Below are 27,344 nucleotides of genomic sequence, written 5' to 3' on the forward strand. Positions count from 1 at the left end.
GGAAACTGCAGGAAGCGGCACAGGCTGCAGGGACATGCTGGCCACTGAGTCCTGCGGCTCCCATTGGCCAGGATCGGTGAAGCACCCGTGGATGCTCAAGGACACACTTCTGATGAGTAGTGGGAGTCTCAAGAGTTTTGGATGCGGTGTGATCCAGTCCAAATGGGGCTTGTGCAAGCCGTGTTCCCATATGAAGAGAGATTAAAAGGACCTGAACTTTTCAACTTAGAAAAGAGGAGACTAAGGAGGGGATATGATAGAGGTCTATAAAAATCACGACTGGTGTGGAAAAAGTGAACAAGGAAAAGTTATTTATTTATTTCCACAATATAAGAACTAGGAATCATCTAATGAAATTAATAGGTAGCAGGTTTAAAACAAACAAAAGGAAGTTTTTCTTGACTCAGCACACAGTCAGCCTGTGGAACTCCTTGCCAGAGGGTGTTGTGAAGACCAGGACTTTAACAGGGTTAAAAAAGAGCCAGATAGATTCATGGAGGTTGAGTCCATTAATGGCTATTAGCAGGGCTCGTCGAACCGCGGCGAGCCCCACTCTCCAGCCGTGTTCTCCGGCGATCTGTGCATGCACAGATCGTTCTGTGCATGCGCAGATTGCCCGAACCCAGCTCTTCCAGGTTAATCTACTCGCCCATGGCGAGTAGATTGTATTATTTGTCGAGCCCTGGCTATTATCCAGGATGGGTAGGAATGGTATCCCTAGCCTCTGTCTCAAAATGGATGCCAGGAAAGGGATCACGTGACGATTACTTGTTGTGTTCCCACCTCTGGGCAATCTGGCATTGGCCACTGTCAGCAGACAGGACCTTAGTCTGACCCAGCATGGCCGTTCTTATGTTCTTAAGTTCTTTTTGGATACTAAGTTAACAGAACTCCAGTTTTAAAACACATGGGCATATTTAATAGAGCTTTTAACCACTGGGTCACTTGCCCTTCAGGATATGCTGCTCTTGATGCAAACACTGATTTCACTGTCCTGTAGAACTGCAGTGGGAAAACATGAGGTTCCCACAAAGAACTTAATCACAAGTTCTTAGAGTTATGTACATAATGTACATATTATTTTCTATAACCAACCTGCTCTGGCACCACCATGAGAGCAAGACTGAGCGATGTGGTCCTAGCAGCTGAAAGTTTGGGACCCCTGGACTATATCCTCAAATGGCAAAGGAGATAACCATAAAAAAAGATACACAAGCCTTGTCCAATCCAAATTATGTTGCTTTACAACAATGTCAGGAAAGATTCTATTTGCCTGGCATTACATAAACTGTGAATTACAGGGATTTTAAGATCCTTGCATTGTTTCCTGACTATTTTCTATCACTGGAATCTAAATGATTTCAAGTCAGACAGTCCAGGTTTTTAAACAGAGTTTTTCTCTCCCAAATAGTTTGGTTTTATTATTATTATTATGTCTGGCTTGAGTACAGAAGAAGGAACAAACAGTCCTCTATCTATATATGGTACACAATTATGGCATTATCACATAAGTTTCCAGACTTCCAACGTTTTCTTTTTGAAAAAAAAAAAAAGATATTTTTGACTGAGTGGCAGGGATGTAATTGGAATTTAAATTAAATATGCTTAAAGACCTGCCTAGTAAATCAATGGTAAAAATAGAGGGACATTTGGTAAGAGACAATGTCTTCAGTCACAGCAAGGTTCTTCCTATGAGATATTATGGCCACTTTCACAATGAGGCAACCTTTGAAAAGCAAGGGTGAAATTCATCAAGTCTGTGCAGAGAGTCAGCATGAAATTCCTCTGCCCAATGTTAAACCATAACATGAGAATTAATAGCATCTAGGCCTTGAGCTGGCCTCCTGACCTGAGGAGGAATTTCACACTGATCAGAACTCCAATGTACACCAGGTCTGAGAAAGTCCCCTCGCATACATCCTAGCCCAGTCCACACCCACAGAAACCTGCATCAGTTTAAGGCTCTATCTGTGCTCTATTTACACTGGTGCAGCTTCATAATGTGGCTCAATAACTCCTACTTTTGTGTCAGCGGGAGAAGCTTAGGTTGGTGTAATTTACATTGCTGAAGAGTGTGGCTTATTCAGACTCCTGAGCAACAGAAGTCAAACCCAAATTATTGTGGAAGTAAAAGTGCATTTTTAAGACTGATTTAATTACATCTAATTGATTTGCACCTTGCTTACAGCTGTTTATTGCTGAGGTTAGGTCCATAAAAGGCTATTAGCCAGGGAATAGAAATGGTGTCCCTGGCCTCTGTTTGTCAGAGGCTGGAGAAGGATGGCAGGAGACAAAACGCTTGATCATTGTCTTTGGTCCACCCTCTCTGGGGCACCTGGTGTTGGCCACTGTCGGCAGACAGGCTACTGGGCTAGATGGACTTTTGGTCTGACCCAGTACTGCCATTCTTATGTTCTTATCCCTTGCTTGTAGCTCTCGCCCGGTGACAAGAGTTACACTGCACACTTTACAATGGCGTGGCTGCAAGCATTGTAAGATACACAGTGTAGACATAGCCTAATATAAGAGTGTACATGCCGGGATTGCACTGTGTTCATTGTTTCAATGCACGTTTGTGTGCAGACTAGTCCTTACATTGGTGCAGCTTCTGTGTTTAGACAAGGCCTTTAAAAGGGATTCTCTCGCATCAACTCAGATGATCCTTCCAAATCTTCTGTTTGACACAGTAAGCCAAGTTAATACTTTCCATTGTTCCCTACTTCAGTATGTCACCTCACGGATTTTTCAGCTAAGGGCAATGTTGTAAATCTCATGATTTGATTGCAAGTCCCATGGCATGCAGTGCTTTTATTGGAAGCCCCAGTTCCTTGCAGACAAATTACTAGAAGAGACCTCAGCTTTCATTTTAAGAAGTTCCAGATCCTCCTCCTTGCAAAGAAAAGCTTGAAAATATGACTGATTAAAATCCAATTAAGAAGGCCACTTTTAACCTGTTTTAGAGTTTCATTATGCTGCCATCACTGTAGTTGCTCAGTGTTTCCCACGTCCTGTACTTACTAGCTATAGCAGAGTGTGTAATGGATGTCATGAAGTCTCTGGCTGGCATTTCTAAGGTCAAAACTCTTCTTGGTGAAGGGTTTGTTCTTTTTAAAGAGGATCGATTTCTCCCTTTTGGGCTTGCAGAAGTTTATGGGCAAAAAGGGAGGGGTGTCACCTTCAAGGCAGGGGTGTCACCTTCAAGGCAATGTAATTTTTCAGGGAATCTGACTCATGACACTAAGCTAGGGAGAGTGGTAGATACGCTGAGGGTAGAGATAGGAGCCAGAGTGACCTAGTCAAATTGAAGAATTGGGCCAAAAGAAATCTGATGAGGTTTACAAGGACAAGTCCAGCACTTGGGACGGAAGAATCTCAAGCATTGTTACAGACTGGGGATCAACTGGCTAAGCAGCAGTTAGGCAGAAAAAGACCTGGGGATTACAGTGGATGAGAAGCTGGATATGAGTCAACAATGTGCCCTTGTAGCCAAGAAGGCCAATGGCATATTGGGATGCTTTAGTAAGAGTACTACCAACAGTTCTAGGAAAGTCAATATTCCCCTTTATTATGTACTGGTGAGACCACATCTGGAGTATTTCATCTAATTCTGGGGGCCCCCATTACAGAAAGTATGTGAACACATAGGAGAGAGTCCAGTGGAAGGCAACAAAAATAATTAGAGGGCTGGAGCACATGACCTATAAGGAGAGCTGAATGATTTGGGCTTACAGAAAAGAGTGAGGGGGGATTTGATAGCAGCCTTCAGCTACCCGAAGGGGGTTCCAAAAAGGATGTTCTCAGCAGTGACAGGTGACAGAACAAGGAGTAATGGTCTCAAGCTGCAGTAGGGAGGCCTAGGTTGGAGATTAGGAACAACTATTTCTCTAGGAGGGTAGTGAAGCACTGGGATGGGTTCCCTGGGGAGATGGTGGAATCTCCAGCCCTGGAGGTTTTTAAGTCCTGGTTTGACAAAGTCCTGGATGGAATGGTTTAGTTGGGATTGGTCCTGCTTTGGGCAGGGGATTGGACTCAATGACCTCCTGAGGTCTCTTCCAACCCTAGGATTCTACGATTCCATGATTTTTTAGCACTTTAGAGAGGCAAATGTTGTAATGGGCCATTTAAAACTGTTTCTTTCATCAGTCTTCTCTGTCACTGCATTCTACAGAAGCTAAATTTATGGCAAGTAACCACAGTATTTATTTATCTGCTTTCTACCATGATGGGTAACAAGCTCAAGCAAAATCTCAATAAATTGAAAAGATGACAGTAAGTACAACAGGAATGCTATTCCATATTTCAGTAGAAATACTTAAAAAGTAATGTAAATCAGTAAACATTACTTACAGATTTATAAACACCCGTCAAAATGATTGCATGGAGTAAGCTAGAGAGACATCTGGTACAATCTGTTTAGAGCAAATATTACAGGTTCTTCCCACACAGAGCCGATTATTAATAATTCAGTTTTAAAGTTACATTGCTTTTTTCTCCACAGATCTGAGGGCATTATACAGAGACTGTGTAGAGAATTATTGCTCCCCATTGTACCAGTAGGGTAACCAAGTCACAGAGAAGTACAGTAGTTTGTAAAAGGCCACATGGTAAATGGAGCTGAGTGTAGAAATCACTCTCTCTGCACACTAGACTGCACCTAACTTGTTTCTGCCACCAACATAGGCACCATTTACTGCTGAGGGAACATGAAATTCACATATCTGCAGGTAATAAACTAGATTTTCCCAATGGTTCACGCCGTAGATAGGTGCTGTCAAGGCTTTACGACTATTAGATGTGGTCTAAGGGCCTGAGCACAAACCTGTGAACCAAACACTTTCAAGTTCCAATTATGGCTTTGACACTGACTCCATCTACTGCCTTGGAGAGGTCACTTAATTTCTGTGACTCTGTTTCCATATCTGTGAAATGGGGATAATAATATTGCCCTGCTTCACAGTGACTATTGTGAGGATTAGATATGATTAGCAAAAGTACTTTGAGAAGTTACAGTTCTAAATAGTAGTGATATTTCTTGAATCTAAAGCAGCAGCAGATTCCTTCTGTTCCACAAGGAATCAAAAATAAGCTATTCATTTAGTCCAAAAATGGCAATGCATCCTACTTCAAATGCAAAACTTCCTACACATGCAGGCATACTCTATATATCCTTTAGGCGCTCTGCCTTCCAGAGAGTGGCAGGGATGATGATAATGATGGAAATGGATAAAGGCAGCACTGGCTGCGACCAGGCTACAGAATGCTGTTAAAGCTCATGCATCAACCCCATGCAATTAATATTTCTATTTTCATCACACAAGAAAAGGGAAACAGATGTTTAGGATGGACTGAACCTAGACCTGCCCATAATTCACAGCCCAGCCTGTTTACTGTAGCAATTCACGCCCACAAATATTCTCATGCTGTAAGTACAGATTCACTCTTACTTTATAGCCCCCCAGATGAGGTATTTTGAAATAAATAAATACAACAAACACATATACACAGACACAGAGAAAAATTGTATACGTGCACAAGCATAATTTTTCTCTTGTGTAATATTGCACAATCATCTGCGCGTCAGTGAAGCCAATGGGATGTTTGCCTGCGTGCCGGCTGCAAGACAGACATGTCAGCACAGTTCCTCCTCCTATCACCTGAAGGCAGCTGCTTCATTGCTATCCCCAGGTGAGGCAGGGGTTGTCTTGATAAATAGGTATTTGTGACTGCATAAAAAAGCAAACGGAAAAGCAGAGCCCGCATAACGCACTGCTGCCCTCCGGGTACAGCAACTCAGGCACATTTCGCTATTAAAAAAATCCGTTGCATTTGGGCTGAATACAGAATATTACTCGTGAAGCTATAAACAGGAGACTTGTTTCCTCTGACTCTCGTCTCCTTCTAGAACTGCACACAGCTGCTCCCCGTTCTGTCCCAGAGTACCGCTATTAGACACAGGGAACTGGGATTTAAACAGCACAGCAGAAAGAGGCTTTTCAGTTATGAAAACACATTTAACTCCCCCTCCCCAAAACAAACAGATGCACTGAGTTTCCTCTCCGTACAGACACAGCCCAGCCTTAAGCATACATTACTATTCTCACAACATTCTCTACATGATGAGAGAGACCACTCCTGCCCCAGAGCGCCTGCAGACCAGATCAGAGACCCTGAGAAGGCAGGGCATGCTAGGAAACCGGGGGTGGGGTGCGGTGGGGAAGAAGAAGTTACATGTCAGGCACTCCTGAGGGGGCATCCCCTCATTTCTTCCCCTCTTGGGATCACTCTAAACCCACTTGGGATGCTATTACCTCAAAAGCACACTGTGAGGTCCCAGACTGTAACTCTCGACCCTTTGGGCTTTGACACCTTTTGTCCCTCGTGCTCCTCTTCACTCCACAATCTTAGAATCCTAGGACTGGAAGGAACCTTGAGAGGTCATCTAGTCCAGGCCCCCGCACTCATGGCAGGACCAAGCACAATCGAGAGCATCCCTGACAGCTGTTTGTCTAACTTGCTCTTTAAAATCTTCATTGATGCAGATTCCACAACCCAGCTGCCCCACAGGCAATTTATTCCAGTGCTTAACCACCCTGACAGTTAGGAAGTTTTTCCTAATGTCCTCCCTTGCTGCAGTTTAAGCCCAATATTTCCTATCCTGTCCTCCAAGGATTAGAAGAACAATTATTCTCTCTCCTCCTTGTAAAGACCTTTTATGTACAGGCAGTCCCCGGGTTACGTACAAGATAGGGACTGTAGGTTTGTTCTTAAGTTGAATCTGTATGTAAGTCGGAACTGGCGTCCAGATTCAGCCACTGCTGAAACTGACCGCCAGTTCTGACTTACATACAGAATCAACTTAAGAACCCCAGGCGTCCCCAAGTCAGCTGCTGCTGAAACTGATCAGCGGCTGATTCCAGGAAGCCGGAGGCAGAGCAACTCTGCCTCGGGCTTCCTGTAGTCAGCGCTGGTCAGTTTCAGCAGAAGCTGACTTGGGGACGCCTGGGGCAGAGCAGCTGGGGTGCTGCTGGGTTGCTCCAGTAGCGCCGCTCCTCAGTGCTACTGGACCAACCCAGCAGCACCCCATCTGCTCTGCCCCAGGCGTCCTGATTCAGCCGCTACTGAAACTGACCAGCAGCGGCTGAATCAGGACCTGGGACAGAGCAGCTGGGGTGCTGCCGGGTTGGTCCAGTAGTGCCCAGAGCGGCGCTGCAGGACCAATCGGCAGCGCCCCAGCTGCTCTGCCCCAGGGTCCAAAACAAAAGCCTGGTCCAAAACAAAAGCCTGCTGGGGGGGGGCACACTAGCTGCGCCCCCCCGCCCCAGTAAACCAGGGACACGGGGAGCAGAGCCGCAGCGGCAGCGGGGTGCCGCGCCTCTGAGGCTTTGCTCTGGCAAAGTCTCAGAGGCGCGGGACCCCACCGTGGCTGCAACTTCAGTCCCGGTGCCTGTGGTCTGCTGGGGACGGTCCCCAGCAGACCACAGGCACCGGGACTGAAGCGGCAGCCGCGGCGGGTTCCCGCACTTCTGAGGCTTTGCTCTTCCCGCGCTTCTGAGGCTTTGCTCTGGCAAAGCCTCAGAAGCGCGGGAACCTGCCCGGTGCCCCTGGTCTGCTGGAGACGGTCTCCAGCAGACCAGGGGCACCGGAGCAGCTTAGGAACGGGGCTTTCTCGCCCCGGAGCTTGCAGGTAGCAATCCGCCACCTCGACCTCCGGGGCGAGAAAGCCCCGTTCGTAAGTGCAGATCCGACATAAGTCGGATCCGCATAAGTCGGGGACTGCCTGTATTTGAAAATTCTCTTTTGCAGACTAAAAAATCCATTTTTTCAATCTTCCCTCATAGGTCATGTTTTCTAGACCTTTAATCATTAATTCATCTTCCTTCAAAACAAAGCAACAACCAACAGTATCTCCCTTCCCTGAACTTAATAGAAGTTTCATGTCCCTCCTGAATTCTTCCAAGTTTGTTCTTTCTCCCGCTATAGAACACAGCACATTACCAGGTCATCTTTCACCTCATCACTCACGGACATGGGTAGGAAACATCCACTCTGCGTGTCCTCGGTCTTCTTCAGCCTGCATTTTCTCCATGTTCCCTCTCAGTAGGGTCTGTGAAAGTTCCTCTCCACCCCTCTCACTAGGATCTATGAGCGCCTGGTCCTAGGCTCACCCAGGTTTTTTCCCCAGGCCCTTCCCAAAAGAGACACCCCCTTCTTTCCCCCCCACCCCCACACGCACAGAAAGACTTCAGAGCTGAGCAAGTGTGTAGCTGCTGGGAGATGCCCTACTCTCCCTCTGGTCTCATCCTCAGCCAGCCCTCAGGAAAGATCAGTCAGTCAAAACCCTTCCCAGTTACTGCCCCGCCCCTGGGCTTTCTTCAAGATCCAGACCATGCCCACGTGTGGCAGGGAGAAGCTATCTGAGCAAGGCATACAGCCCCCTGGTCCTTATAGGAGAATGCCACCTTGCAATATGGGAGGAGCTAGAGTGTTGCTTTTAGGTGGCCTGTCCCTCCCGTCACGTATCCACAACCTTCCCCAGGTATTAGCATGCCACAAACACCTCCTCATGTCCCCTTGAAAAAGCTTGAGAAACCAGCACTCCCTTTCCCAGATAATAAGTAACTGCATCCCCAATATGCCCTACGCAACCCTCTGAGTCCCTGGGGATGAGCATATAACTGTTCCCTATCACAGCACTGCTTACAGGTGAAGCCCAAGGACTTCTGTCTTCACACCGGGCCACAAATCTGAGGTTGGGTCTGATTACAAGGGTTGCCAAAATAGATTGCTATGGAAACCACCCTGTCCTGCAACCCAGGGACTGAGTCTCACTGTCACTACTCCCCCAGTGCAGAGTGGAGGTGGAATGTTTCCAAATGAGGACAGAAGCCCTTTACACCCACTTGTGCTCCGATAATGGGTGCAAGACAATAGAGCCCTCTGCCCTCTGGGTTTGTGACAAGGGAGCACTCCAGAGGCCAGTGAGACTCCGTGACATCGGTTCTACCCCCTTGTTAGACTGGCAGCCCCACTTCATTCAAGAGGACTGTGCAAGCGTAAAGGTGTGTACAATCTGGCCTTGGTCATGAGCCAGATGAACAAGACAGGCCTAGATGCTGCCTTCTGCCAGCCTGGTATGAAACCAAGAATAACTCTACTGACGTAGAATAGTGATAGAAATGTAGCCGTGTTAGTCTGGGGTAGTTGAAGCAAAATGCAGGACAATGTAGCACTTTAAAGACTAACAAGATGGTTTATTAGATGATGAGCTTTCGTGGGCCAGACCCACTTCCTCAGATCAAATAGTGGAAGAAAGTAGTCACAGCCATATACACCAAAGGATACCATTAAACAAACCCCGTTGCCAGCTTTGTCCACATATTCATTCTGCTGATACCATTATTGGACCTAACCAAGTGAGTTATAAGATCAAGAACACATATTCCTGCGCATCCAGAAATATAATCTATGCTATCATGTGCCGAAAGTGTCCGTCTGCTATGTACATTGGACAAACATCTCAGACACTTCGCCAAAGGATTAATGCCCACAAAACAGATATCAGACAAGATCACAAAGAGAAAACAGTTTCTTGCCATTTTAACCAGAAAGGACACTCTCTCAATGACTTAACCACCTGCATTCTGCTACAAAGACCTTTTACATCTGCACTTGAAAGGGAATCCTCTGAACTGTCATTCATGTTAAAATTCGACACTTTCCAACAAAGACTTAAACATTTGAACTCTCTCACCCATTACCAAGACAGTTTCCCCAATTATCACCTCTAATACCATTAACTCACAAACATCCCACTCTCCCTACCTCTAATATCATCAATTCACAGACACTTACCTTCCTTCCCTCCCCCTCCCCCCTGCATCCCCCTCCTGTTCTGCAATGTGATTTGTCCTTTTCATATTTGTTCATTTTTTTTAATGGTATCCTTTGGTATATATGGCTGTGACTACTTTCTTCCACTATTTGATCTGAGGAAGTGGGTCTGGCCCATGAAAGCTCATCATCTAATAAACCATCTTGTTAGTCTTTAAAGTGCTACATTGTCCTGCATTTTGCTTCTACTGACGTAGCTCCAGATTCCCACTAGGGTAGCTGAGACAAGTCTCTGGCCCACACCGGTCATTAATTATATCACACAAAATAATCTCCCTTTCACTTTCACAACTGGGTACTCTGCCATCTCTCTCAGCAGAAAAGAGCTTCAGAATCCATTGGGCTCGCCCTGAACTGCCCTGTGTGTCATTCCAGGACAATGCAATCCAATAGAGAACTGAACTGCTGGTGGTGCCTATCTGGAAGGGATTTTACACCAATCCCAGAGTCTCTTGGTAGAGTGTTTCTAATCAGCTAATTCCATGATCATTAATTGGACACATCACAATTGTTGCTAGGCGCCCAATAAACTGCAGCAAGTGTCAGGCAATCTCAAAAAACTCAAAGAAATCCACGTCTTACTTAACCCACCCAGGTAATACTGCTAGCAGTCGAACTTCTCTAGTCCGGCACTCTCTGAGTCCAGCAACATCCATGGTCTGGCATGCTTTCAGTTAGCTGGATGTCCACTTACCATGGGTGTGACCATTTCCTGCAGTCCCATACAGTTTGTTTACAGCCACCAGTCCTGGCGTTCAGTGTCCTGTGCTGTTATTTAGCTCTAAACTACCCCTAAATGTCTTCTAAGTGCCCAGCAAGCAGTGGAAGTGTTGGTAACACTGCGAGGCACTATTGACCTCCCATGGTTCAGCAAATTCTCTGGTTCAGCATCAGTCAGGTTCCAAGGGTGCCAGACTAGAGAGGTTCAACCTGTACAACCATTTGCTGCAGTCTGTGTTATGAACTATTTATCTACATCCATTACCAGATTCCAGGGACATTTACAGACAGGAAGGTTCCCTTGGATTGTAGTTAGGGGTCGAATGCTTTTGCAAATTTCAATTTAAATCAAGCGAACACCATAATCCAAACAACTTTAATGATCTCGTGCTAGGCCGGGAGAGGAGTGCCTCTGTGGCCTTGTGAAAGAGATAAAGCAGGCTCTTAAAAAGAAACATACATAAAGTATCTCATGTATTCTTCGGTATCTCATATATTCTTAGCAAGAAGAAAAAGCCCTTTTATAAAAGCTCTCCAGCCTTTCACCTCTCTCACTGTACTGCACTCATAAAAAGGAACCCTTTGAAAAGTACCAGGGAGCTTTAAAACCATTTGAAAGGGATACAGGAGAAGCAGCTGGCAGGCGGTGTTTTCACTGGTTTGCGTTAGTTAGAAATTCATACACACCCTGTTAGATCAGGCTGACCGACAAACCTGAGATGGGCAAGTCTGGGGTCAACGTCGGGAAGCCTGGACAGCAGGCCAGAGGCGGATCCGTTTCAGGGAGCCTGGGCAAAGATGCATGAGAGGGGCGGGGGAAGCAGCTATGCAGAGCAAGGGGAGGGAAGTGTGTTCGTGGCTAGCTTTTGCTAATTCGTGGCTGCTATCAATAAGCCCGTGTTGTGGAAATGACTCTCATCCGCAAGGCGCTCTCACCTGCTGAGTCTGAAAAGACCAGACTGGACTTTCAGAGCAAGGGAGTCAGAACAATGCTCTAGAGGAGGGCAGGAGTCTCTGCACAGGACAGGGCAGAGTTCATGGCTCCGTAGCTTCGGAGTAGATCAGACAGCGTTGGCCATGGTTTCAAACCCATCACACAAGTGACCCCACTGCTAGAAATGACTGAAGGCTGCTTGGTGCCCTATGTGAAAGAAGTCTAGTGAGTGCTGATCCATTCCTCATAGCTGGGTATCATAACACCATTACCATAAACTCATTAGCAGAATCAGCAGAGGTACCCAGGCCTGAATGGAGCGGGGCCAGTGATTCTGGCAGCGCAAGAGTGAAGCACATTGACAGCAGCAGAGAGGGAAGCTTGCACTGCCACTGCTCCTGTCCTGGGGCTAGGCAGAGGATATTACCCCCCTGGGGCCACCAATGCAACCCCTTTCCTTAGCCCCAAACTCTCTTGCAATCTTTTTCCAGTGAACAGGACAGACTGGGTCAGAAGGGTCCATTCTGATCATTTACTCTGACATCCTGCACAAGCAGGCCAAAGAACTTCAATGCATGACAGCAGCTGATCCTTCTCCAACAGTCTGTGAGCAGGGGGGCAGACACTTAATGCTTTCAGCTATGCAGGCCTCTCGGTTTACCCATCATGCAAATACAAGTCAGATATGTGTCTGACAGCGAGATAAGAGGGTCTGGTGAACCTGCTGGTTCATTAAATGAAGCACAAAAGCCCACACACAGTTGGACAAAAATCTCAAATTCTCATAGAATCCAATCCTTCTCTTCTGCATTATACCAGCACACAATAACTGGCAAGCCCTGGTAGCCCAAGTGCGCTCTCTCTCTCTCTCGAGCTGGGAAGTGAGTTACCCGAGAGGAGATCTTTATGCACAGCCAGATGTTCTGCTCCATTCCCAGTAGCCAGGATGTGAAGTGTGATTCTGTTCCGCCTCTCTTGTGTTTACACAAGCAGCATACTTCACTTGCAGCCATTGACCTCCGCTCATCATGGATCAAATTCTTGTCCTTTATCAGATCAAACAGTCCCCGACCATCTCTCTCTCCAGTACACAATCAACAACAACAGGAATTTTACTCAGCCAACTCCTCCCCTCCCCCCACCACCTATCATAGTAGAGACTTTCTCTCTTAAATAGACCAACTTTGACCACTTACTCTCCAACAGTTACATGGAATTACAGCTTGATACCACAGGGCCCCCAACAAAAATCTGAGTGTCCAACATCCCCAGCTTTTGCAGGGAATCCAAACCAAGACCTGTGCATTTTCACAGTTGTTCCCCCTCTCTACAAGGGTCAAAGCAAGACGTTAGAGCTGAACACTATAGAACTTTGGATATGCTTAAGATCTATATCCAGACTTCACAGCTTAAGTTCATCTCCAGTACACACAGTACACAGGAGTTTGCCTACCCCTGCCTTTCTCATGTCTCCAACATTCTACTTGCAACCTTGGCATTGGAATGTAGCTGGGAATTCCTTTGCCATGCTGTATGAGATGTTTTTCAAAAGCAAAAGAGACAAAAAGTGGTGCCGGCATTTATTTCCAAGTCAAGTTTCACATACTGCTCCGTCACAGCAGCAGACTGGCTTGTTTGTTTGCTTTTATCTAACTGCTACTTGTTTATTTTCCTCTCTTAGCATCCCTTTATGATAAACTTTTCTACCTCCCATTAGATTCACAATCTTTGCACAAGCTCAGTGCTCAGAAGTGACTGTCGTTTTGGAGAAATGAGTGCACCAAATCTTGTTGGAAAAAGTTGTCCAGTTTAAAAAGAAACACCTGCTGATACTGTTTTGGTCTATACAAAAGTGCAGTCACTGTCTTTCCCATGTGGTGAGAAGTTTGAAATCTAGAGCTAACCGCGATCCAAAGCTTAACACATTTTCCTAGTAAGGAAAAGCATATTCAAAAATATATTTCACATCCAAAGTGGATGATTTCCCATGCCATTTTCCTTAGGTAACAGCAGACGTCAATAGGATTAGTGAGTTTTGTTGCAACCATAAAGCTATTGATATTCCTGCTGCAGCTTGTTAGAAGTTTTGAACAAACCTCTCATGCCAGAGAGCTGAAGAAGTGTTAGCAGTACAAAGAAAAACATCTAGACTTTGGCGAGAGGGGACAGGAGAAAGAAAGAGAAATAAATGAAGAACACACCTTTATCTCTTTTCTCTGGACTGCACAGAGTCAGTTCTGTTCCAGTGTCTCTGCATTGTGTATCTGGAGTCTTTCATATGTACAACAACAACAACAATTCAGAACAATCTGAAGCTAAAGGCTCCACCCCTGCATGTTACATGGTAAAGGCTCTCCGCTCACTGATCACAAAACAACTCCTAGTCCTTGTTCAAACAGTTCAGCTCCAGGGTAACAAGTTCAGAGTGGGAGGAGGCAAAGGGAAGCAGAGGGTGGTAACAGTCTCTTGGGCACATGTTAAGCCCCTATTATATCAGGGGAACCTGTTCTTCAGGTTGGAAATTGAAAGATCTGTTTATTGCCTTATTTGAATATTGCACTCTAAACTTCTTCCATGATAAAAGTTCATGCAGATACAACCATATTTAATAACGCACATTCAGGCAGCTCATGAGAGAACAAGTTAATCATTAGCATATACTGCATTTGTTTTACATTTTGGACTTCCTTGTAAAATTGCTAATGGAGTAAATCCCTTGTCATACCTAGTATAAGCAACAGCAGAGGACAAGATGTTAGATTTCAACAATGATCATGTTTCAGTATTACAAAATTTTGAGTCCTATAGGGTGGCAGAATTTTAAGAGCCCGAATAGTTTTCTGATCAATATTTGCAGTCACATGGTAAGTGCAAAGAGGGGGGGATGTAAAAATCTCTCTTATGCTTTAGGGCATAAAATGATCACTTCGCAGGTCAGGAAAGAACTGTTTCCCCCACCACACACAGTACAAACCAATTAGACAGGTGCAATTCCGGGGGAGGGGGGGGGGGGTCACCTTCCTCTGCAGCATCAGACAAGCTTTATTTCTGGAGGGAGGAGATATGATGAGCCACAGCTGTGACCTGCTGTGGCAATTTCAATGATCTAATATCAGAATAGCCAGGCTGCTTTTGAGCAGATTATCAGTTGATGTTTGGAATGCACTAGAGGCAAGTCTATATTACCGTGCTGCACTGGCGCAGCTGCCCCAGTGCAGCTGTAGCATGTCTAGTGAAGATGGACTACACTCAAAGGAGAGCAGTTTCCCATCAGCATAATTATTCCTCCTCAACAAGAGGGGGAAGATATGTAGGCGGGAGAGTGTTTCCTGCTAACTTAGCACTGGTGTGGAAATCATTTCATAGAATCATAGAGCTGGGAGAAACCTCAGGAGGTCATCAAGTCCAGCCCCATGCCCAAGGCAGGACCAATTCCAACTAAATCAACCCAGCCAGCGCTTTGTCAAGCCAAGACTTAGGTCAATGTAACTTGTGGCACTATGGAGTGATGGCTTTTGCACACCCCTGAGTGACTAAGTTACACCAACTTAAGTGGTTATGTAGACAAGCCCCTAGCTCTCATGTGCTATACCATATTATTTCCTCTAGCACAATAGGGGTAACAGCTACCAACTTAAAAAAAATGAACACACTTCCATATCTTGTATAAAGACAGTATATTCATTGGGGATGTGAACGGGTAACCAGTTAATCAGTTACCCAGTAAGTATCACCCTAACTGAGTAATGCTTAATCAGTGCCCTGGAGCAGCTCCCCACCCTTGTCCTGCTGCGGGTAGAGAGCTGCTCTAGCCACAGAACAGGGCTGTCATCTCCCAGCTACTGTGGCCTGGGAGCCACCAGCCCTGCAGAGGGCTGAAAGTGGCAATCCTAGGTGGGACCAGCAGCTGTAGCTCCTGGCAGGGCAAGGAGCCGGTAGCACCATGGTCTAGGAGCTGCTCCACACGGGCTGGAGTGGTCCCCTGCCCAGGATCCCACTTAGTCGGTTAACAGATTAAATGTTAGGTTAACCTAACATTTAACTGGTTAACGGATCAAACTGGATTTTACATCCCTAATATCCCTCTCACTCCACCGTCAGCCTTCTTCCTACAGTATGCTAGATATATACTCGGTTAGACACACATAAGCATCAAAAATGTGGGCCCATACTCGGACCAGCCATACTTCTCTATTCTGCATCTTCCAATGCAGTGTAATCCTGCTGGAGGAAGGAATTTATGAGACATATGGGATAGGCAGGTCACAAAGCATCTGATCCAGAAACATGCAGTTAATATTCCCAAAACCGGATCCCAGCCAAACTCTTCAGTATGGTTCAGAGTGCAAGATTTATACCCTACAGTCACCCTTCAGCCTGGAGTTTTTGGGAGGCATGAGCCCACTCACAGATAATAAGAGAATTTGACTAATTACGTATTTCTATTGTGTATATCACCAGACCCTGTCCATGTTGCAACATCCACTGAGCCAAATTCTGTTCTCAGCTGCACCTGAGAAAATAGGGATTGATGTGGATGCATGTCAGGGGTGTGCAAACAGAACACCAAAGCCAAATGCTGTGTAAGTTTTACAGCCAGAACTAACTTTGTGCCATTCAGTCACACTGCTAACAAAAGACATTTATTTACTAACCCATTTTATTACAATGGCTTTGCTCTTTTAAAGTGATTCTTTTTCCAAGGGGCTGGGGGATAAACACAACTGATAAGTCCACCAGGCCAGACATCACATTCCAAACTATTTGCCCCACCGGGGCTATGAATCCATACCAACAAACTGGCAGTATGTAAGTTGACACTGACAGACCTTTCTGTTGGAAAGGCCAGTTTTACAAGAGAAGGACAGCTGCACAATTGTATTCCCACTGCTCTCCTAGAGAAGAAAAGTGCAGTGATGAGAAATAAGTGGAGAGGAAAATAAGCTGGCATTTGGACTGACCCCCGCAGCCTGTCATTTGCCCTCAGGGAAGCAGAGAATTTGCTTTCCGTTCCTTCCCCAGCCTGCTCCTAAGAGCAGAGAAAGTCGGAGCTACCGTGAAACGAAGGACAGCAAGAAACAAAATGAGGCAGAGAATAAATAGGCAGGTGAGAACAGGAGGCAGCCCGCAAGGGTATGTGCTTTCATTAACTGAGTATCTAAAGTACTTTAAAGAGAACCATTCAATTACCTCTGAGAGTCACCTTGTAACTAGTGGCCTTGTCCTGCAAACAGCTACTCCTGTGTTCAAAAGCTTCAGGGGGTAGCCGAGTTAGTCTGTATGGGAGGGCTGTGCATGAAAGCTCATGATACCATCTACATGTTTTGTTAGTCTATAAAGTGTACCAGACCATTTGTTGTTTTTTAAGTTTATCCTGTGTGCAAGTTTGACTTAACTTTGAGTATTTTCTGAAATGTGAGCACTTAATATTTCAAGCTGAGTGATCACAAGTTTGTTAGTAAATTTTTACTGGGTTTATGAACTGAGGATCAGGTCATTAACCGCCTACTCCCAGTGGGAGGAATTACTTGCATGAGTAGCCCTCACTAAAGCTAAGGAGACCAGTCATGCAAATAACTGCTCATCAATGGAAAAACAGGTTCACAAGCTGGCCCTAAGTTATAAAGACCTCAGTTCCTATCTAGGGCTCAGATCCAGGATGTCTAAGAAGAAATCTCCAAATTCCCCCCATAACAACCGCACCTTCCTTTTGTGTTAAAAGTTGTAATATATTCAGATTCTGGTTCCTTTCTGCAAAAGAGAAGTTAAGATCTTAAGATAGGAAAAATTTCCAATAAACGCCCTCCTCCCCAAGCCTGTCTACATTTAAACTGTTGATACAATATAAAAGCGTCACCTGATTACATTTCCCAATATGTTACTGTTCAGGAAGCATTCGGAAATTATGTGCATTGCAAGTGATAGGCTATTTGTTTTAGCAATTGTTCATTTTTAAGGTAACATAGGAAAGCACATTACAAGTCAATGCTGCCCCCTAGGCAGCTCTAGAATGTTGCCTTCCTTTATTTTTAACCAAAGAACAGTACTTAGCCCTTACACCGCACTACATGTCTTCAGAGCACTGTACAAATATTAACTTGCTGGGAGGTTAAACAAATCCCCGGCACCGCAGATTAAACCTGTTTTCCTCTCACAGCATGGGGGTTTTTTATACTGAAGTAAAACTATCCTTACACAGATCTTCACATTCTTGCACACTAGAGGTTAGGGGGACCCAGGCTAGTAGATTACGTGTGCTCCAGCCCCATAGAGAGGTGGCGTAGAGGCTAGAACACCAGTGCAGGTTCCCCCCTATTGGGCAGGAAGCTCTGAGTCCCAGATCCAAGCCCCGAAGCCTTAGGTTCCCTTAGATTCACCACCCCTGCTTTATAACATCATCATCTTACGTTTACAAAATAAGGATTCTAGACATTTTGCAAATTATAACCCAATCCTGCCATGGACATAAGATCTAGCCAGTCTGGCCACAGAGCTGGTATTCAGTAACCTCAGGTTCTTTTCCTGGCTCAGCCAATGGTCTACTGGGTGACTGCGGACAAGTTACCTTGTCTCTCAGTGCATCAGTTTCTCCATCTGTAAAATGGGGATAATGAAACTGACCTCCAAGGTAAAGCACTTTGAGACCTACTGATGAAAAGCAGTGTAATATTTAGATATTATTGTATCCACTAGACATTTCACCTACCACAAATAAAAACTCTTCTTGGTTGAGACACCTCAACTGTTTAACAGTCCACAATGATGGAAGTGAACAAATTAAGAATGGGTCCAATAAAAATTAGAGATGGCAAAAGAGCTACAGCGCTTCATTAGCCTCTGGAATATCCAGTGCAGGAAACGTTTGTTTTTTGGAAAATAAAATGAAGATGTCCAGGCTTCATTGGAATCGTTGCTCTGGAATGGGGCTCGGAAGAGAGGTTCAGTACACAACTGTCCAGGGAGAGGAGACAACCCCAGCCCTCTCTCTCTGCAGCATCTTAGGACCAGGTGAAAAGCGCCTCTCCATGGCCACTGCAGCTCCTGTGGACAGAGCCGGGAGATGAGTGCATGTTCTCCAGCTGGAGCACATCCAGGCTCATCTGCTCCCTGAGCTCCCCAGCCAGAGTGAGGAATGCAGCAAATTGTGCACTTACCCCTCGCTCCCTGATGAAGGGGAACAGCCAGCAATGTTCCTGCACAAATCACAGGAGGGGAAGCTTCAGCCCCACCCCCGCCCTCCTTAAAGTGTTCCTGGAGGATGGGAAGCTTGGGGCAGAGGCAATCCCAGACTGAGAGGGGAGAAGGGTGCACCCCAGCCAGCCCCTTTCACCTGCCTGCTGATTCTGTGGCTTTTCAGTATGGTTTTATGAGAGGCAATCGCATTACAGACACATCCCATTGTCCTGGCACAGTCAAACCCTGACCTTGCTTTAATTTATGATAAGAGGAAACTGTCTACTGAATTTGGTGGCTCTAGCTCTTACCACTTAAGATGTCTTCTTGAACGAACAGAAAGACAGACAGGTAAACTCTCCAAATACATAGTAGATGGAGGACTGTGAAACAAGAGGTTCAAATCCCAAAGTGAAACTCAGTTTAACTTGCTAACTTTCACCCAGTTTTAAACATGTAAAAACGTGGCATTGTAGGAATTTGGTGTGAATTAAAAACTTTGCACAGGTTCACTCTTGCAATGTGCGCACTAGCGAGATCTCACAGAAGACAAAACCAATGACTGAATTTGTAAATGAACCAGAAATTGTTTAAGGGCACATGTTGCAGCTGTCTGGGCCTAATGAAGGAGCTATTCTGGTTTAAATAAAAAATGCTGGAACTGCCCTTCAGATGTGAGTGTCACATTACTAGGTCTGGAATACAGAATTTATATTTAGTAAAGTCCCAAACTTCTTGGGAAATGCCCTGATTCCTCAAAGATTTTCAAATGAGCTTAACTTGATGAAATCCAGTGGATTTGATGGGATCACTCATATAAAGTTAAGCACCCATTTAAGTTGTTGCAGGATCAGCTCCTTAACAGGTCTGAGCACTACAGGGTGTGTGCATACATTTTCACAATTAGTGAAACTAATATTAGTGAGTTCACCCTTAAAGCTGAACCACTGATGCAAAGAAAAAACTAAATATACAAGGCTGTCAATTAACGCACTATAACACCTGTGATTAATGCAGAGCACAATTAACACATTAATTGCAGGTATTTCCGCGGTGCTGCTCCTTTGAAATGTGGCGGTGTGTCCAAGGGGCAGCACTGCATGGAGCCGGGGTCAGTTGGGGACTCCAGCTGATCCCGGGCTCCCGCGGTGGTGACCCTTTGAAATGTTGCCACTGCATTTCAAAGGGGCAGCTGCATTGAGCCTGGGGTCAACTGAGTACTCTGCAGTACTACCCCTTTGAAACATCGCCACAGAGTTTCAAAGGGGCAGTGCACATGATTAATCGCACAATTAAATTTTTGAATCGTGCAATTAATCGCGATTTATTAAATCACTTGACATCCCTACAAATATATACACATACACTACCTACAGCATGTTGCAAATTCCTGACTGGGACTTTTATGTGTATAAAATGTCACATAATTATTTTTATTAGCACCAGCTAACTGCTAGTCACTTTACACAGAAGTGAAAATTAAGATCTCTGAAGAGCTGAATTAATTAATATGTAATAGACTGTAAGGAAGACTTTATGTTGCTGTTAGATACATTTTTCTTTCTCTTCTTCTACCTGTTTTAATGCTATCTTTAAAAACAATTAAGTTCATGGACCAAAAGCAAAAACTCACCACCAATTACCTAATATTATGTGAGCTCAACTTCAATTCACAAGAAAAGCAAAATTCTGAGTAAAGGACAAAAGGAGGCTCTTCAGCAGCCAGCAGTTCTCATTTTTGTTGAATCTGGAAGAGATGCATCTCTGAGAGGCCCGATCAGATGACTTGGAGTCTGGAATCCGTAGGCCATAATTCCAGCTCTCACACTGATTCTTTGGGGGAAAGTCACTTAATTATTTGTACTACAGGTTAGACCTCCCTGATCCAGCCCCTTGGGACCTGATCAGTCTCAAATGAGGGACTTTGCTGGATTGGAGAGGTCAACACCAGCCCCCTGTCCTCGGCCTGGCTGGGCTCCCGGCCCCGCTGTTGCTGCCCTGGCAGGACTCCCAGCTGCCGGCCCGCCTGCCATTGGACTCCCAGTTTCCGGGGCTCTCTGGAATTGCCAGCCTATGGATGTTGCCAGATTTACAGAGGTTCAACCTGTACAGTAGCATCTAGAAACCACAATCATGCCTCAACCTTCCCATCTGTGAATTTAGTATGAATGATACCCAGCTACTTTTACAAAGATCACTAAGCCTTCACTCAGATTTCTTGATACCTGGCATATACTGCGATGTAACACACACAAAGAGAATAGCATACTCTCCAAAAACCTATCATTGTGTGGCTGTCCCTAGAGCCATTAGACTCAAACTAGTATTTTAACTGACCCATGTGTAGAGCCTACATGGATACAAAATTTGTTTCCATATCTGCAAAAATGATCTGCAGATATCTGCATCCACAGATGCAGATACCCATAGATATAAATTTGCCAGGTTCTAGATACAAAATGAGTATTCCCATTCGTAAAAATGAGCAGGGATATCTGCATCCACATCTGAGGATACCTGCAGATATAAAGTGGATATCTGCAGATTTGCAGGGCTCTACCCATGTGCAACTGAGTCAAAAGATAATTAACCATTTGGTTGATGGAGGAAAGAATTGCACAAGGTACATATCAAATACCTCTCAGAGACATTATGAGGATTAAACTGCTGAGGAGCCAGATTCATCATGCCAGGGATGAATGTGATGCATTGTTTTTTGAGTGTTTAAAATGTTAGGGATTTTTGTTATTTTGACAGTGTCGCCAAGTCTCATGAACTTATTATGAGTCTTACAATATTTGATGTTTTTCTTTAAAAAAAATAAAATAAAAATGGCAATTGATATCATGAGATTGGCTGGGAATCAAAGCTTCCATTTTAAAAAAGTAAGTTTCTAGCCTTTGTGGGTGCAGAGAAACCTGTGAAAATGTGGCACAAGTGTAGCCTAAAGGCTCAGAACCAGAGCATAAATAAAAGGTACGCCAAATATATTTTAAAAAATCATAATTTTTTGAACCAAACTCAGTTTTTGAGGTGCAGACACATTGTTTTTAATACTTAGGGTTAGCAGTATTGCAGTGGTGTTCCAAGAATGCAAAGGTTGAGGTAATAAGTGCCTGACAGTTCTTGCCTTCAGTAAAGATCTGTCCTGGCACACCAGGGGTGTGTCTAGACTACAGGGTTTTTTCGAAAAAAGTGGCCTTTTTTCGAAAAAACTTCCCATTTCTTTTGAAAGTAAATCGAAAGAACGCGGCAGTTTTTTCGACCGTGGAAAACCCTGTTTTATGAGGAAGATCGCCTTTTTTTGAAAGTGCTCTTTCGAAAAAAGGCGCTATGTGATGCAAACTGTACTTTTCCGAAAGAGAGCATCCAGACTGCCTGGGTGCTCTCTTTTGAAAAAGCGGCTGGCTTTTTCTAAAGTATCTTTTGAAAAAGCCTCTTTTGAAAGAGGCTTGCAGTCTAGATGTAGCCCAGGCGAGCAGTGAAGAGAGGCCATGCTGTTTGTAAAATACTGACCAGCCTAGACACTGCATTATTTGAGGCAAGTACCCCACCTACTGTTCTTCCCGAGAAGGGGTTCTCAAACATTTTCTTAGTGCAGCCCTTAACTTCATCGCCAGATGGTTCCATGGCTGTTTCCCCAGCAAGCCTTCTACATCTGAATGGACCAGACCTTCTGACATGCTCACATAAAATCCCAAGTGCAGCTACATCAACTGCTGACATAGGATGGAAATATTAGGCAAGTACTATTACTTATAATTTGTCCAGTGGTAGCACACAGAACGACAGTCAGAGTAGGGGTTTCACAGCATTGTATTTTACAAGGAACACTGTCCCAAAGAGGCTTCTGTTTAAAATATTTTTAGCCATCCTTCAATGAAATTTAGCAGTTGGAAAAAAGCAGAATGAGCCAGGATGGCATGACCAACCAGCTGTGCAGTTTGGGAACACGCCTGCAGCTTGGGAACTCACCTTCCAACAGTTCAGTAAAATAAAATAGCCCATGCAAGAGACTTTCAGATCCACCTTTTCAAACATTAACCTGGAAATCTGAGCATGGCACTTTTCGAAAGAGTCAGTGTCTTGGCAGAATTCCAATCTGCCATTCTGCTTTCTAAAATTCCTCATATAATTTCAGTGAGATCCATGACCACTACACAGTAGTTAAGGTGGGTTAGACTCTGTAACTATCGGCCATTTGATAGCTATCACATTCTATGCCAAAGGTAGTTATATTTCAATGGTAAATAATGTAATCAGTGAGCACCTTTTGTGTATAACATCTTTCAGTGTGTTAAGGCCTCAGTCCTGCAAGCACACAGGCAATTAACTTTAAACACAAGTGTTTCCACTAACTTCAACAGGACAACTCGGGGTAAAGCCAAATCCAGTAGTATTTGCTAGAAAGACCGTGTAGGCTAGTCTAAACTAGAAAATTAGCTCAATCCTGCCACATGACTTAAGTTTGAGGGGGAAAAACTACAGTACGGAGGCTATATCTGCCCCTTGTGCATGCGCCTTGTTGGGGCAGGGCATCTTGTATGTTTTTATGATCCCAGGAGCTATGCCGGCGGGAGCTTAGTGCTCCTGGTAGGTTCAACCAAGCCGGAAAGGTCAACGGGGGAGGAGTCAGGATTGGGGGTCTGGCTTAGGGCTAACAATCCTGACCAAGAAAAAGCTTTTGTTGCAGAAACAGCAACAAAGAATTCCTTCTCAACTGTGTGTGACGGCCTTACAGTGACTTGTATGACTGCCAGTGGCGAAAGCAGAAATGAAGCTACTGACATGAAGATGGAAGTCCTGAGCACCAAGATTAAGACCAGAATTGGGATCTGGAATGTATGTACCATGTATGAAACAGGTAAGCTTGTGCAGATTATCTGCTTGCACGGTGCAAACAAGATGACATAGCTACCATTATTATGAAAAAACACTGGAGATGGATTGGGCACATGCTCAGGAAAGATGGAAGATCCACCACAAAGACTGCTGTGCACCGGACCACGGAAGGGAAGCGAAAACAAGGACAATCCAAGACAACACGGCGCTGGACTGTTGAAGTAGAAATGAAGAGCATGAAATCACACTTGGGGCCCTATTGAGAAGCTGGCCAGAGACAGACAGATGTGGAGGACCTTTGTTGCTTCATACGCCAGTGGGGATGAAGGTGATGAAGATGATGAGGCTACATCTACCAGAGTTGTTAACTCAAGTCCCACAACTTGAACTCAAGTCCAACTTAAGTCGCCTAGGTGACTTGACTTGGGTTCATTGTTTGTGACTTGAGACTTGCTAATTTTGTTAAATCGACTTGGTGAAAAAATTGCCCGAAAATGCCGATATTGATGGCTTGTACAAAAGTGACTTGACATTTTTAAAATTAAGACTTGAGACTCGACTTGGGACTTAACTCGAAAGTGACTTTAGGGACTCGAGACTCGAATTGGACTTGACAATGATGACTTGAAGACAACACTGACATCTACACTGCAGAGCTATTTCAGGATACCTCTGGTATCCCAAAATAACTATTCAATGTTTTAAGAGCAAGCCTGTTTTATCAAAATATACCAGGCTTACTATTCCGACGTCCCTGTAAACCTCATTGCATGAGGGTTAAGGGACGTTTCGGAATAGTGCCTTATTTCAAAATTTGGCATTGTGTAGACAGCGCCAAATTTCAAAATAAGCTATTTTGAAATTACCTTGAAATAAGCTATGCATTTTGTGTAGCACAAATTACATAGCTTATTTCAAAGTAACAGGACTGTGTAGACACACCCTGCGTGACACAGTTAAGTTGACCTAAGTCCATACATAGACAGTATTAGAGTGCTGGTAAATATTCTCAATCCCCCTGGAATTATTACAGCATGGTGGGGGGACAGAAGGGAACTCTAGAAAACACTCTGAATGAATTTAAGCCATACATCAAGCTAACTGATGCCTCTCGAGGAGTTGGATTGTCTATGCTAATGGCTCAGGAAGTGTCTACACAAGTGGTTTCCAAACTTTTTAAGCACAAGATCACTTTCTGAATTTAAGTGTAATCCAAGATCTACCTCAAACCCAAATACCCTTGCCCCACCTCCCACCTTCTCTGCAGTTCCGCCCTCACCCTAAACACTCTACCCCCATCACTCCCCCATCCTCACTCCCTTTTACCAGGCTACAGAAGGGTGTTGGGGTGCAGGCTGTGGTCTTGAGCTGAGTGATTTAGTGGGAGAGGCTCTGGACAGAGTCTGGGGCAGGTGGGTTTAGTGCAGAAGGAAGTTCAAGGTGCAGGCTCTGGGAGGGAGTTTGGATGGATGAGGGGCTCAGGGCTGGGGTAGGGGTTTAGGATGCGGGCTCTGGCTGGGCACCACTTACCTCAGCTGGCTCCTGGGAGGTGGGGTAGTGGGGCTAAGGAAGGCTCATCCTCTCCCTGTTCCTCTGCCACTCATGAAAGTTTCTGGCATGTCCAGCACAGCTCCCAAAGGGGAGGGGCTGGTGACTCCATGTGCTGCTCCTGTCTGCAAGCATTGCCCTCGCACGTCCCATTGGCCATGGTTTTCCATTCCAAGCCAACGGGAGCCATGGGGTGCTGGCAGGCAAGGAGAGCCTGAGGAGACTCCATGAACTCCCTGATCCAGGGGCCAGAATGACAAAGATTCACATTGCCCCTTTAAGTATATGGGGCATGTTCAGACATAGGAGCAACTGCCAGGAAGCTCTCTCCATCCCAAGCTCTGTCGTGTCCCTCCTCTCTGAAAGGTGTGGGAGACACCCTAACATCAGTGCTACCCTCTTTTGTCTCCCCAACTCGGCAGATCTGGCAGGAGATTCCCAAGGAACAACTCCAAAGTAGAGGGCAGGAGCAGCATGGCAATGAGGCGGGGGGAGGGGGAGTGATAGCCTCCTGGCCAAACCAGTCAGGTTCACCTGTCAGAAACACCAAGATTTACCATTGGATCTACTGGTTGGTGACGACTGGTCTACACTGAAACACTGCAGCTGTGCCACTGAAGTACTGTAAGGCTATGTCTACACTCGCAGCTTCTTGCGCGAGTAATATGCAAATGAGGCTAAATGTGGAATATCGCCGAGCCTCGTTTGCATACCTAATGAACCACCATTTTTTTTAGAAGAGGCTCTTGCGCAAGAAGGAGTGTCTACTCTGCCCCTTCTTACGCAAGAAAAACTCTCTTGCGCAATGCCGTTACACCTATTACTTTTCAGGAAGAAGGGCATTGCGCAAGAGGGTTTTTCTTGTGCAGGAAGGGAGAGTGTAGATGCTCCTTCTTGCGCAAGAGCCTCTTCTAAAAAAATGGTGGCTCATCAAGTATGCAAATGAGGCTCGGCGATATTCCACGCTTAGCCTCATTTGCATATTACTCACGCAAGAAGCCGTGAGTGTAGACATAGCCTAAGTGTAGAGGGAGCCCTGCTTAGTTGATTAACCAGTCAAACGTTAACTGGTTAATCAGGTGGCTGCACACTTCATCATGGTCACAGCTGGCTTTTCACTGTGGCATGAAGCTACATATGCCCTACATACCTTGTGACAGACTGCTGGCTAAGCCAGAGCTCTGCCACTATAGCTTGGCTGAAAAGGCCAATTACAGCCAGCTGAGCAAACCCAGGCCTGAAGGGCTAATGGAAGCAGCTGTGGGCCTAATTAGCCAGAGGGCTATATAAAGCAGCCAGAGGGGAGGAACCAGGGTGTGGCTGAGTGTGCTCCCAAGCCAGAAGGAGAGGCTGCCTGAGTTAGCTGCTAGAAAACCAAAGCTCTGTCAATAGAAGATGGTGGCAAATTGGCACTGACAATAAAAGGCACAGGTGACTGCACCAGAAAGGGTCTCTGGTTGGTTTGTGACCCAAGAAGGGGTCCCAAGGCAAGGGGCCTGGGCGAGAACCTTGCCACAATCTCCACCAGTGGAATGTGGCATAGCCAGCATATTTTAGGGATGTTGAATTCCAATTAATCAGCTAATTGAGTAATTTCAATGGAAATTCCATTAACTACTCAATTAGTTGATAAAGGAGGCGCTTGGTATCCCACTGTGGCTCTGCCTTTGCTGCCCTTGTACATTTCAAAGGGAGAGGCACAGCAGTCAGGACCCCATGCAAACCCCTGCTTCAGTCCCTGCTCACACTATTTCCACTGCTGTGTTCCTACTTCCCCTGTCCTCCCCCTGCCCCTGCAGAGATGGTGCTGGGAGGAGCTGGCTTTAAGCTGACTCTTCCCCCAGCACCGGCTCCTGCTCCCTCCCCACTTGGTGCCTGATACAGAGGTAGCAAGGTGGGGGAGAAGCAACTAGTTGAGTAGTGACTCGACTATCTGATAAGCCCAGGCCTATTGGGTGCTTGACTAGTCGCTTACATCACTAGTGTATTATAATGCAATGTAGTGATTAGTGTGGATCAACGATGGGGTAACCTAGGCTAGTGAGAGGACTGCATGAGGGGCCCTCCTTCATGTCAGTGGGCCATAAGATTGTCATAACCAAGACAGTCTCCTGGGATAGGGTAGTTCTGCTAACTGCGCTTGTGTACTAGGGATGTTAAATTTAGGTTAATCAGCTAATCAAGTAGTCGATGCAATTTGCATCGAGTGTTCGATTAGTCGATAAGGGCACTTCAA

At 45.3% G+C, this 27,344-nt stretch overlaps 1 protein-coding gene across 1 annotated transcript in view; it reads right to left on the bottom strand.

The window, feature by feature from the left end:
* PLCH2 (phospholipase C eta 2) overlaps positions 1 to 13,925 on the bottom strand; it is a 390,924-nt gene extending 376,999 nt beyond the window's left edge. Inside the window, exon 1 of the mRNA XM_089773036.1 lies at positions 13,747 to 13,925. The gene's annotated coding sequence lies outside the window, so the exon portion shown is untranslated. The remainder of the gene's footprint in view (positions 1 to 13,746) is intronic.
* Between the last annotated feature and the right edge of the window lie 13,419 nt (positions 13,926 to 27,344).

Source organism: Pelodiscus sinensis, chromosome 24 (genome assembly GCF_052426305.1).
Source record: "Pelodiscus sinensis isolate ZL-2025 chromosome 24, ASM5242630v1, whole genome shotgun sequence".
NCBI classification, from domain to species: Eukaryota; Metazoa; Chordata; order Testudines; family Trionychidae; genus Pelodiscus; species Pelodiscus sinensis.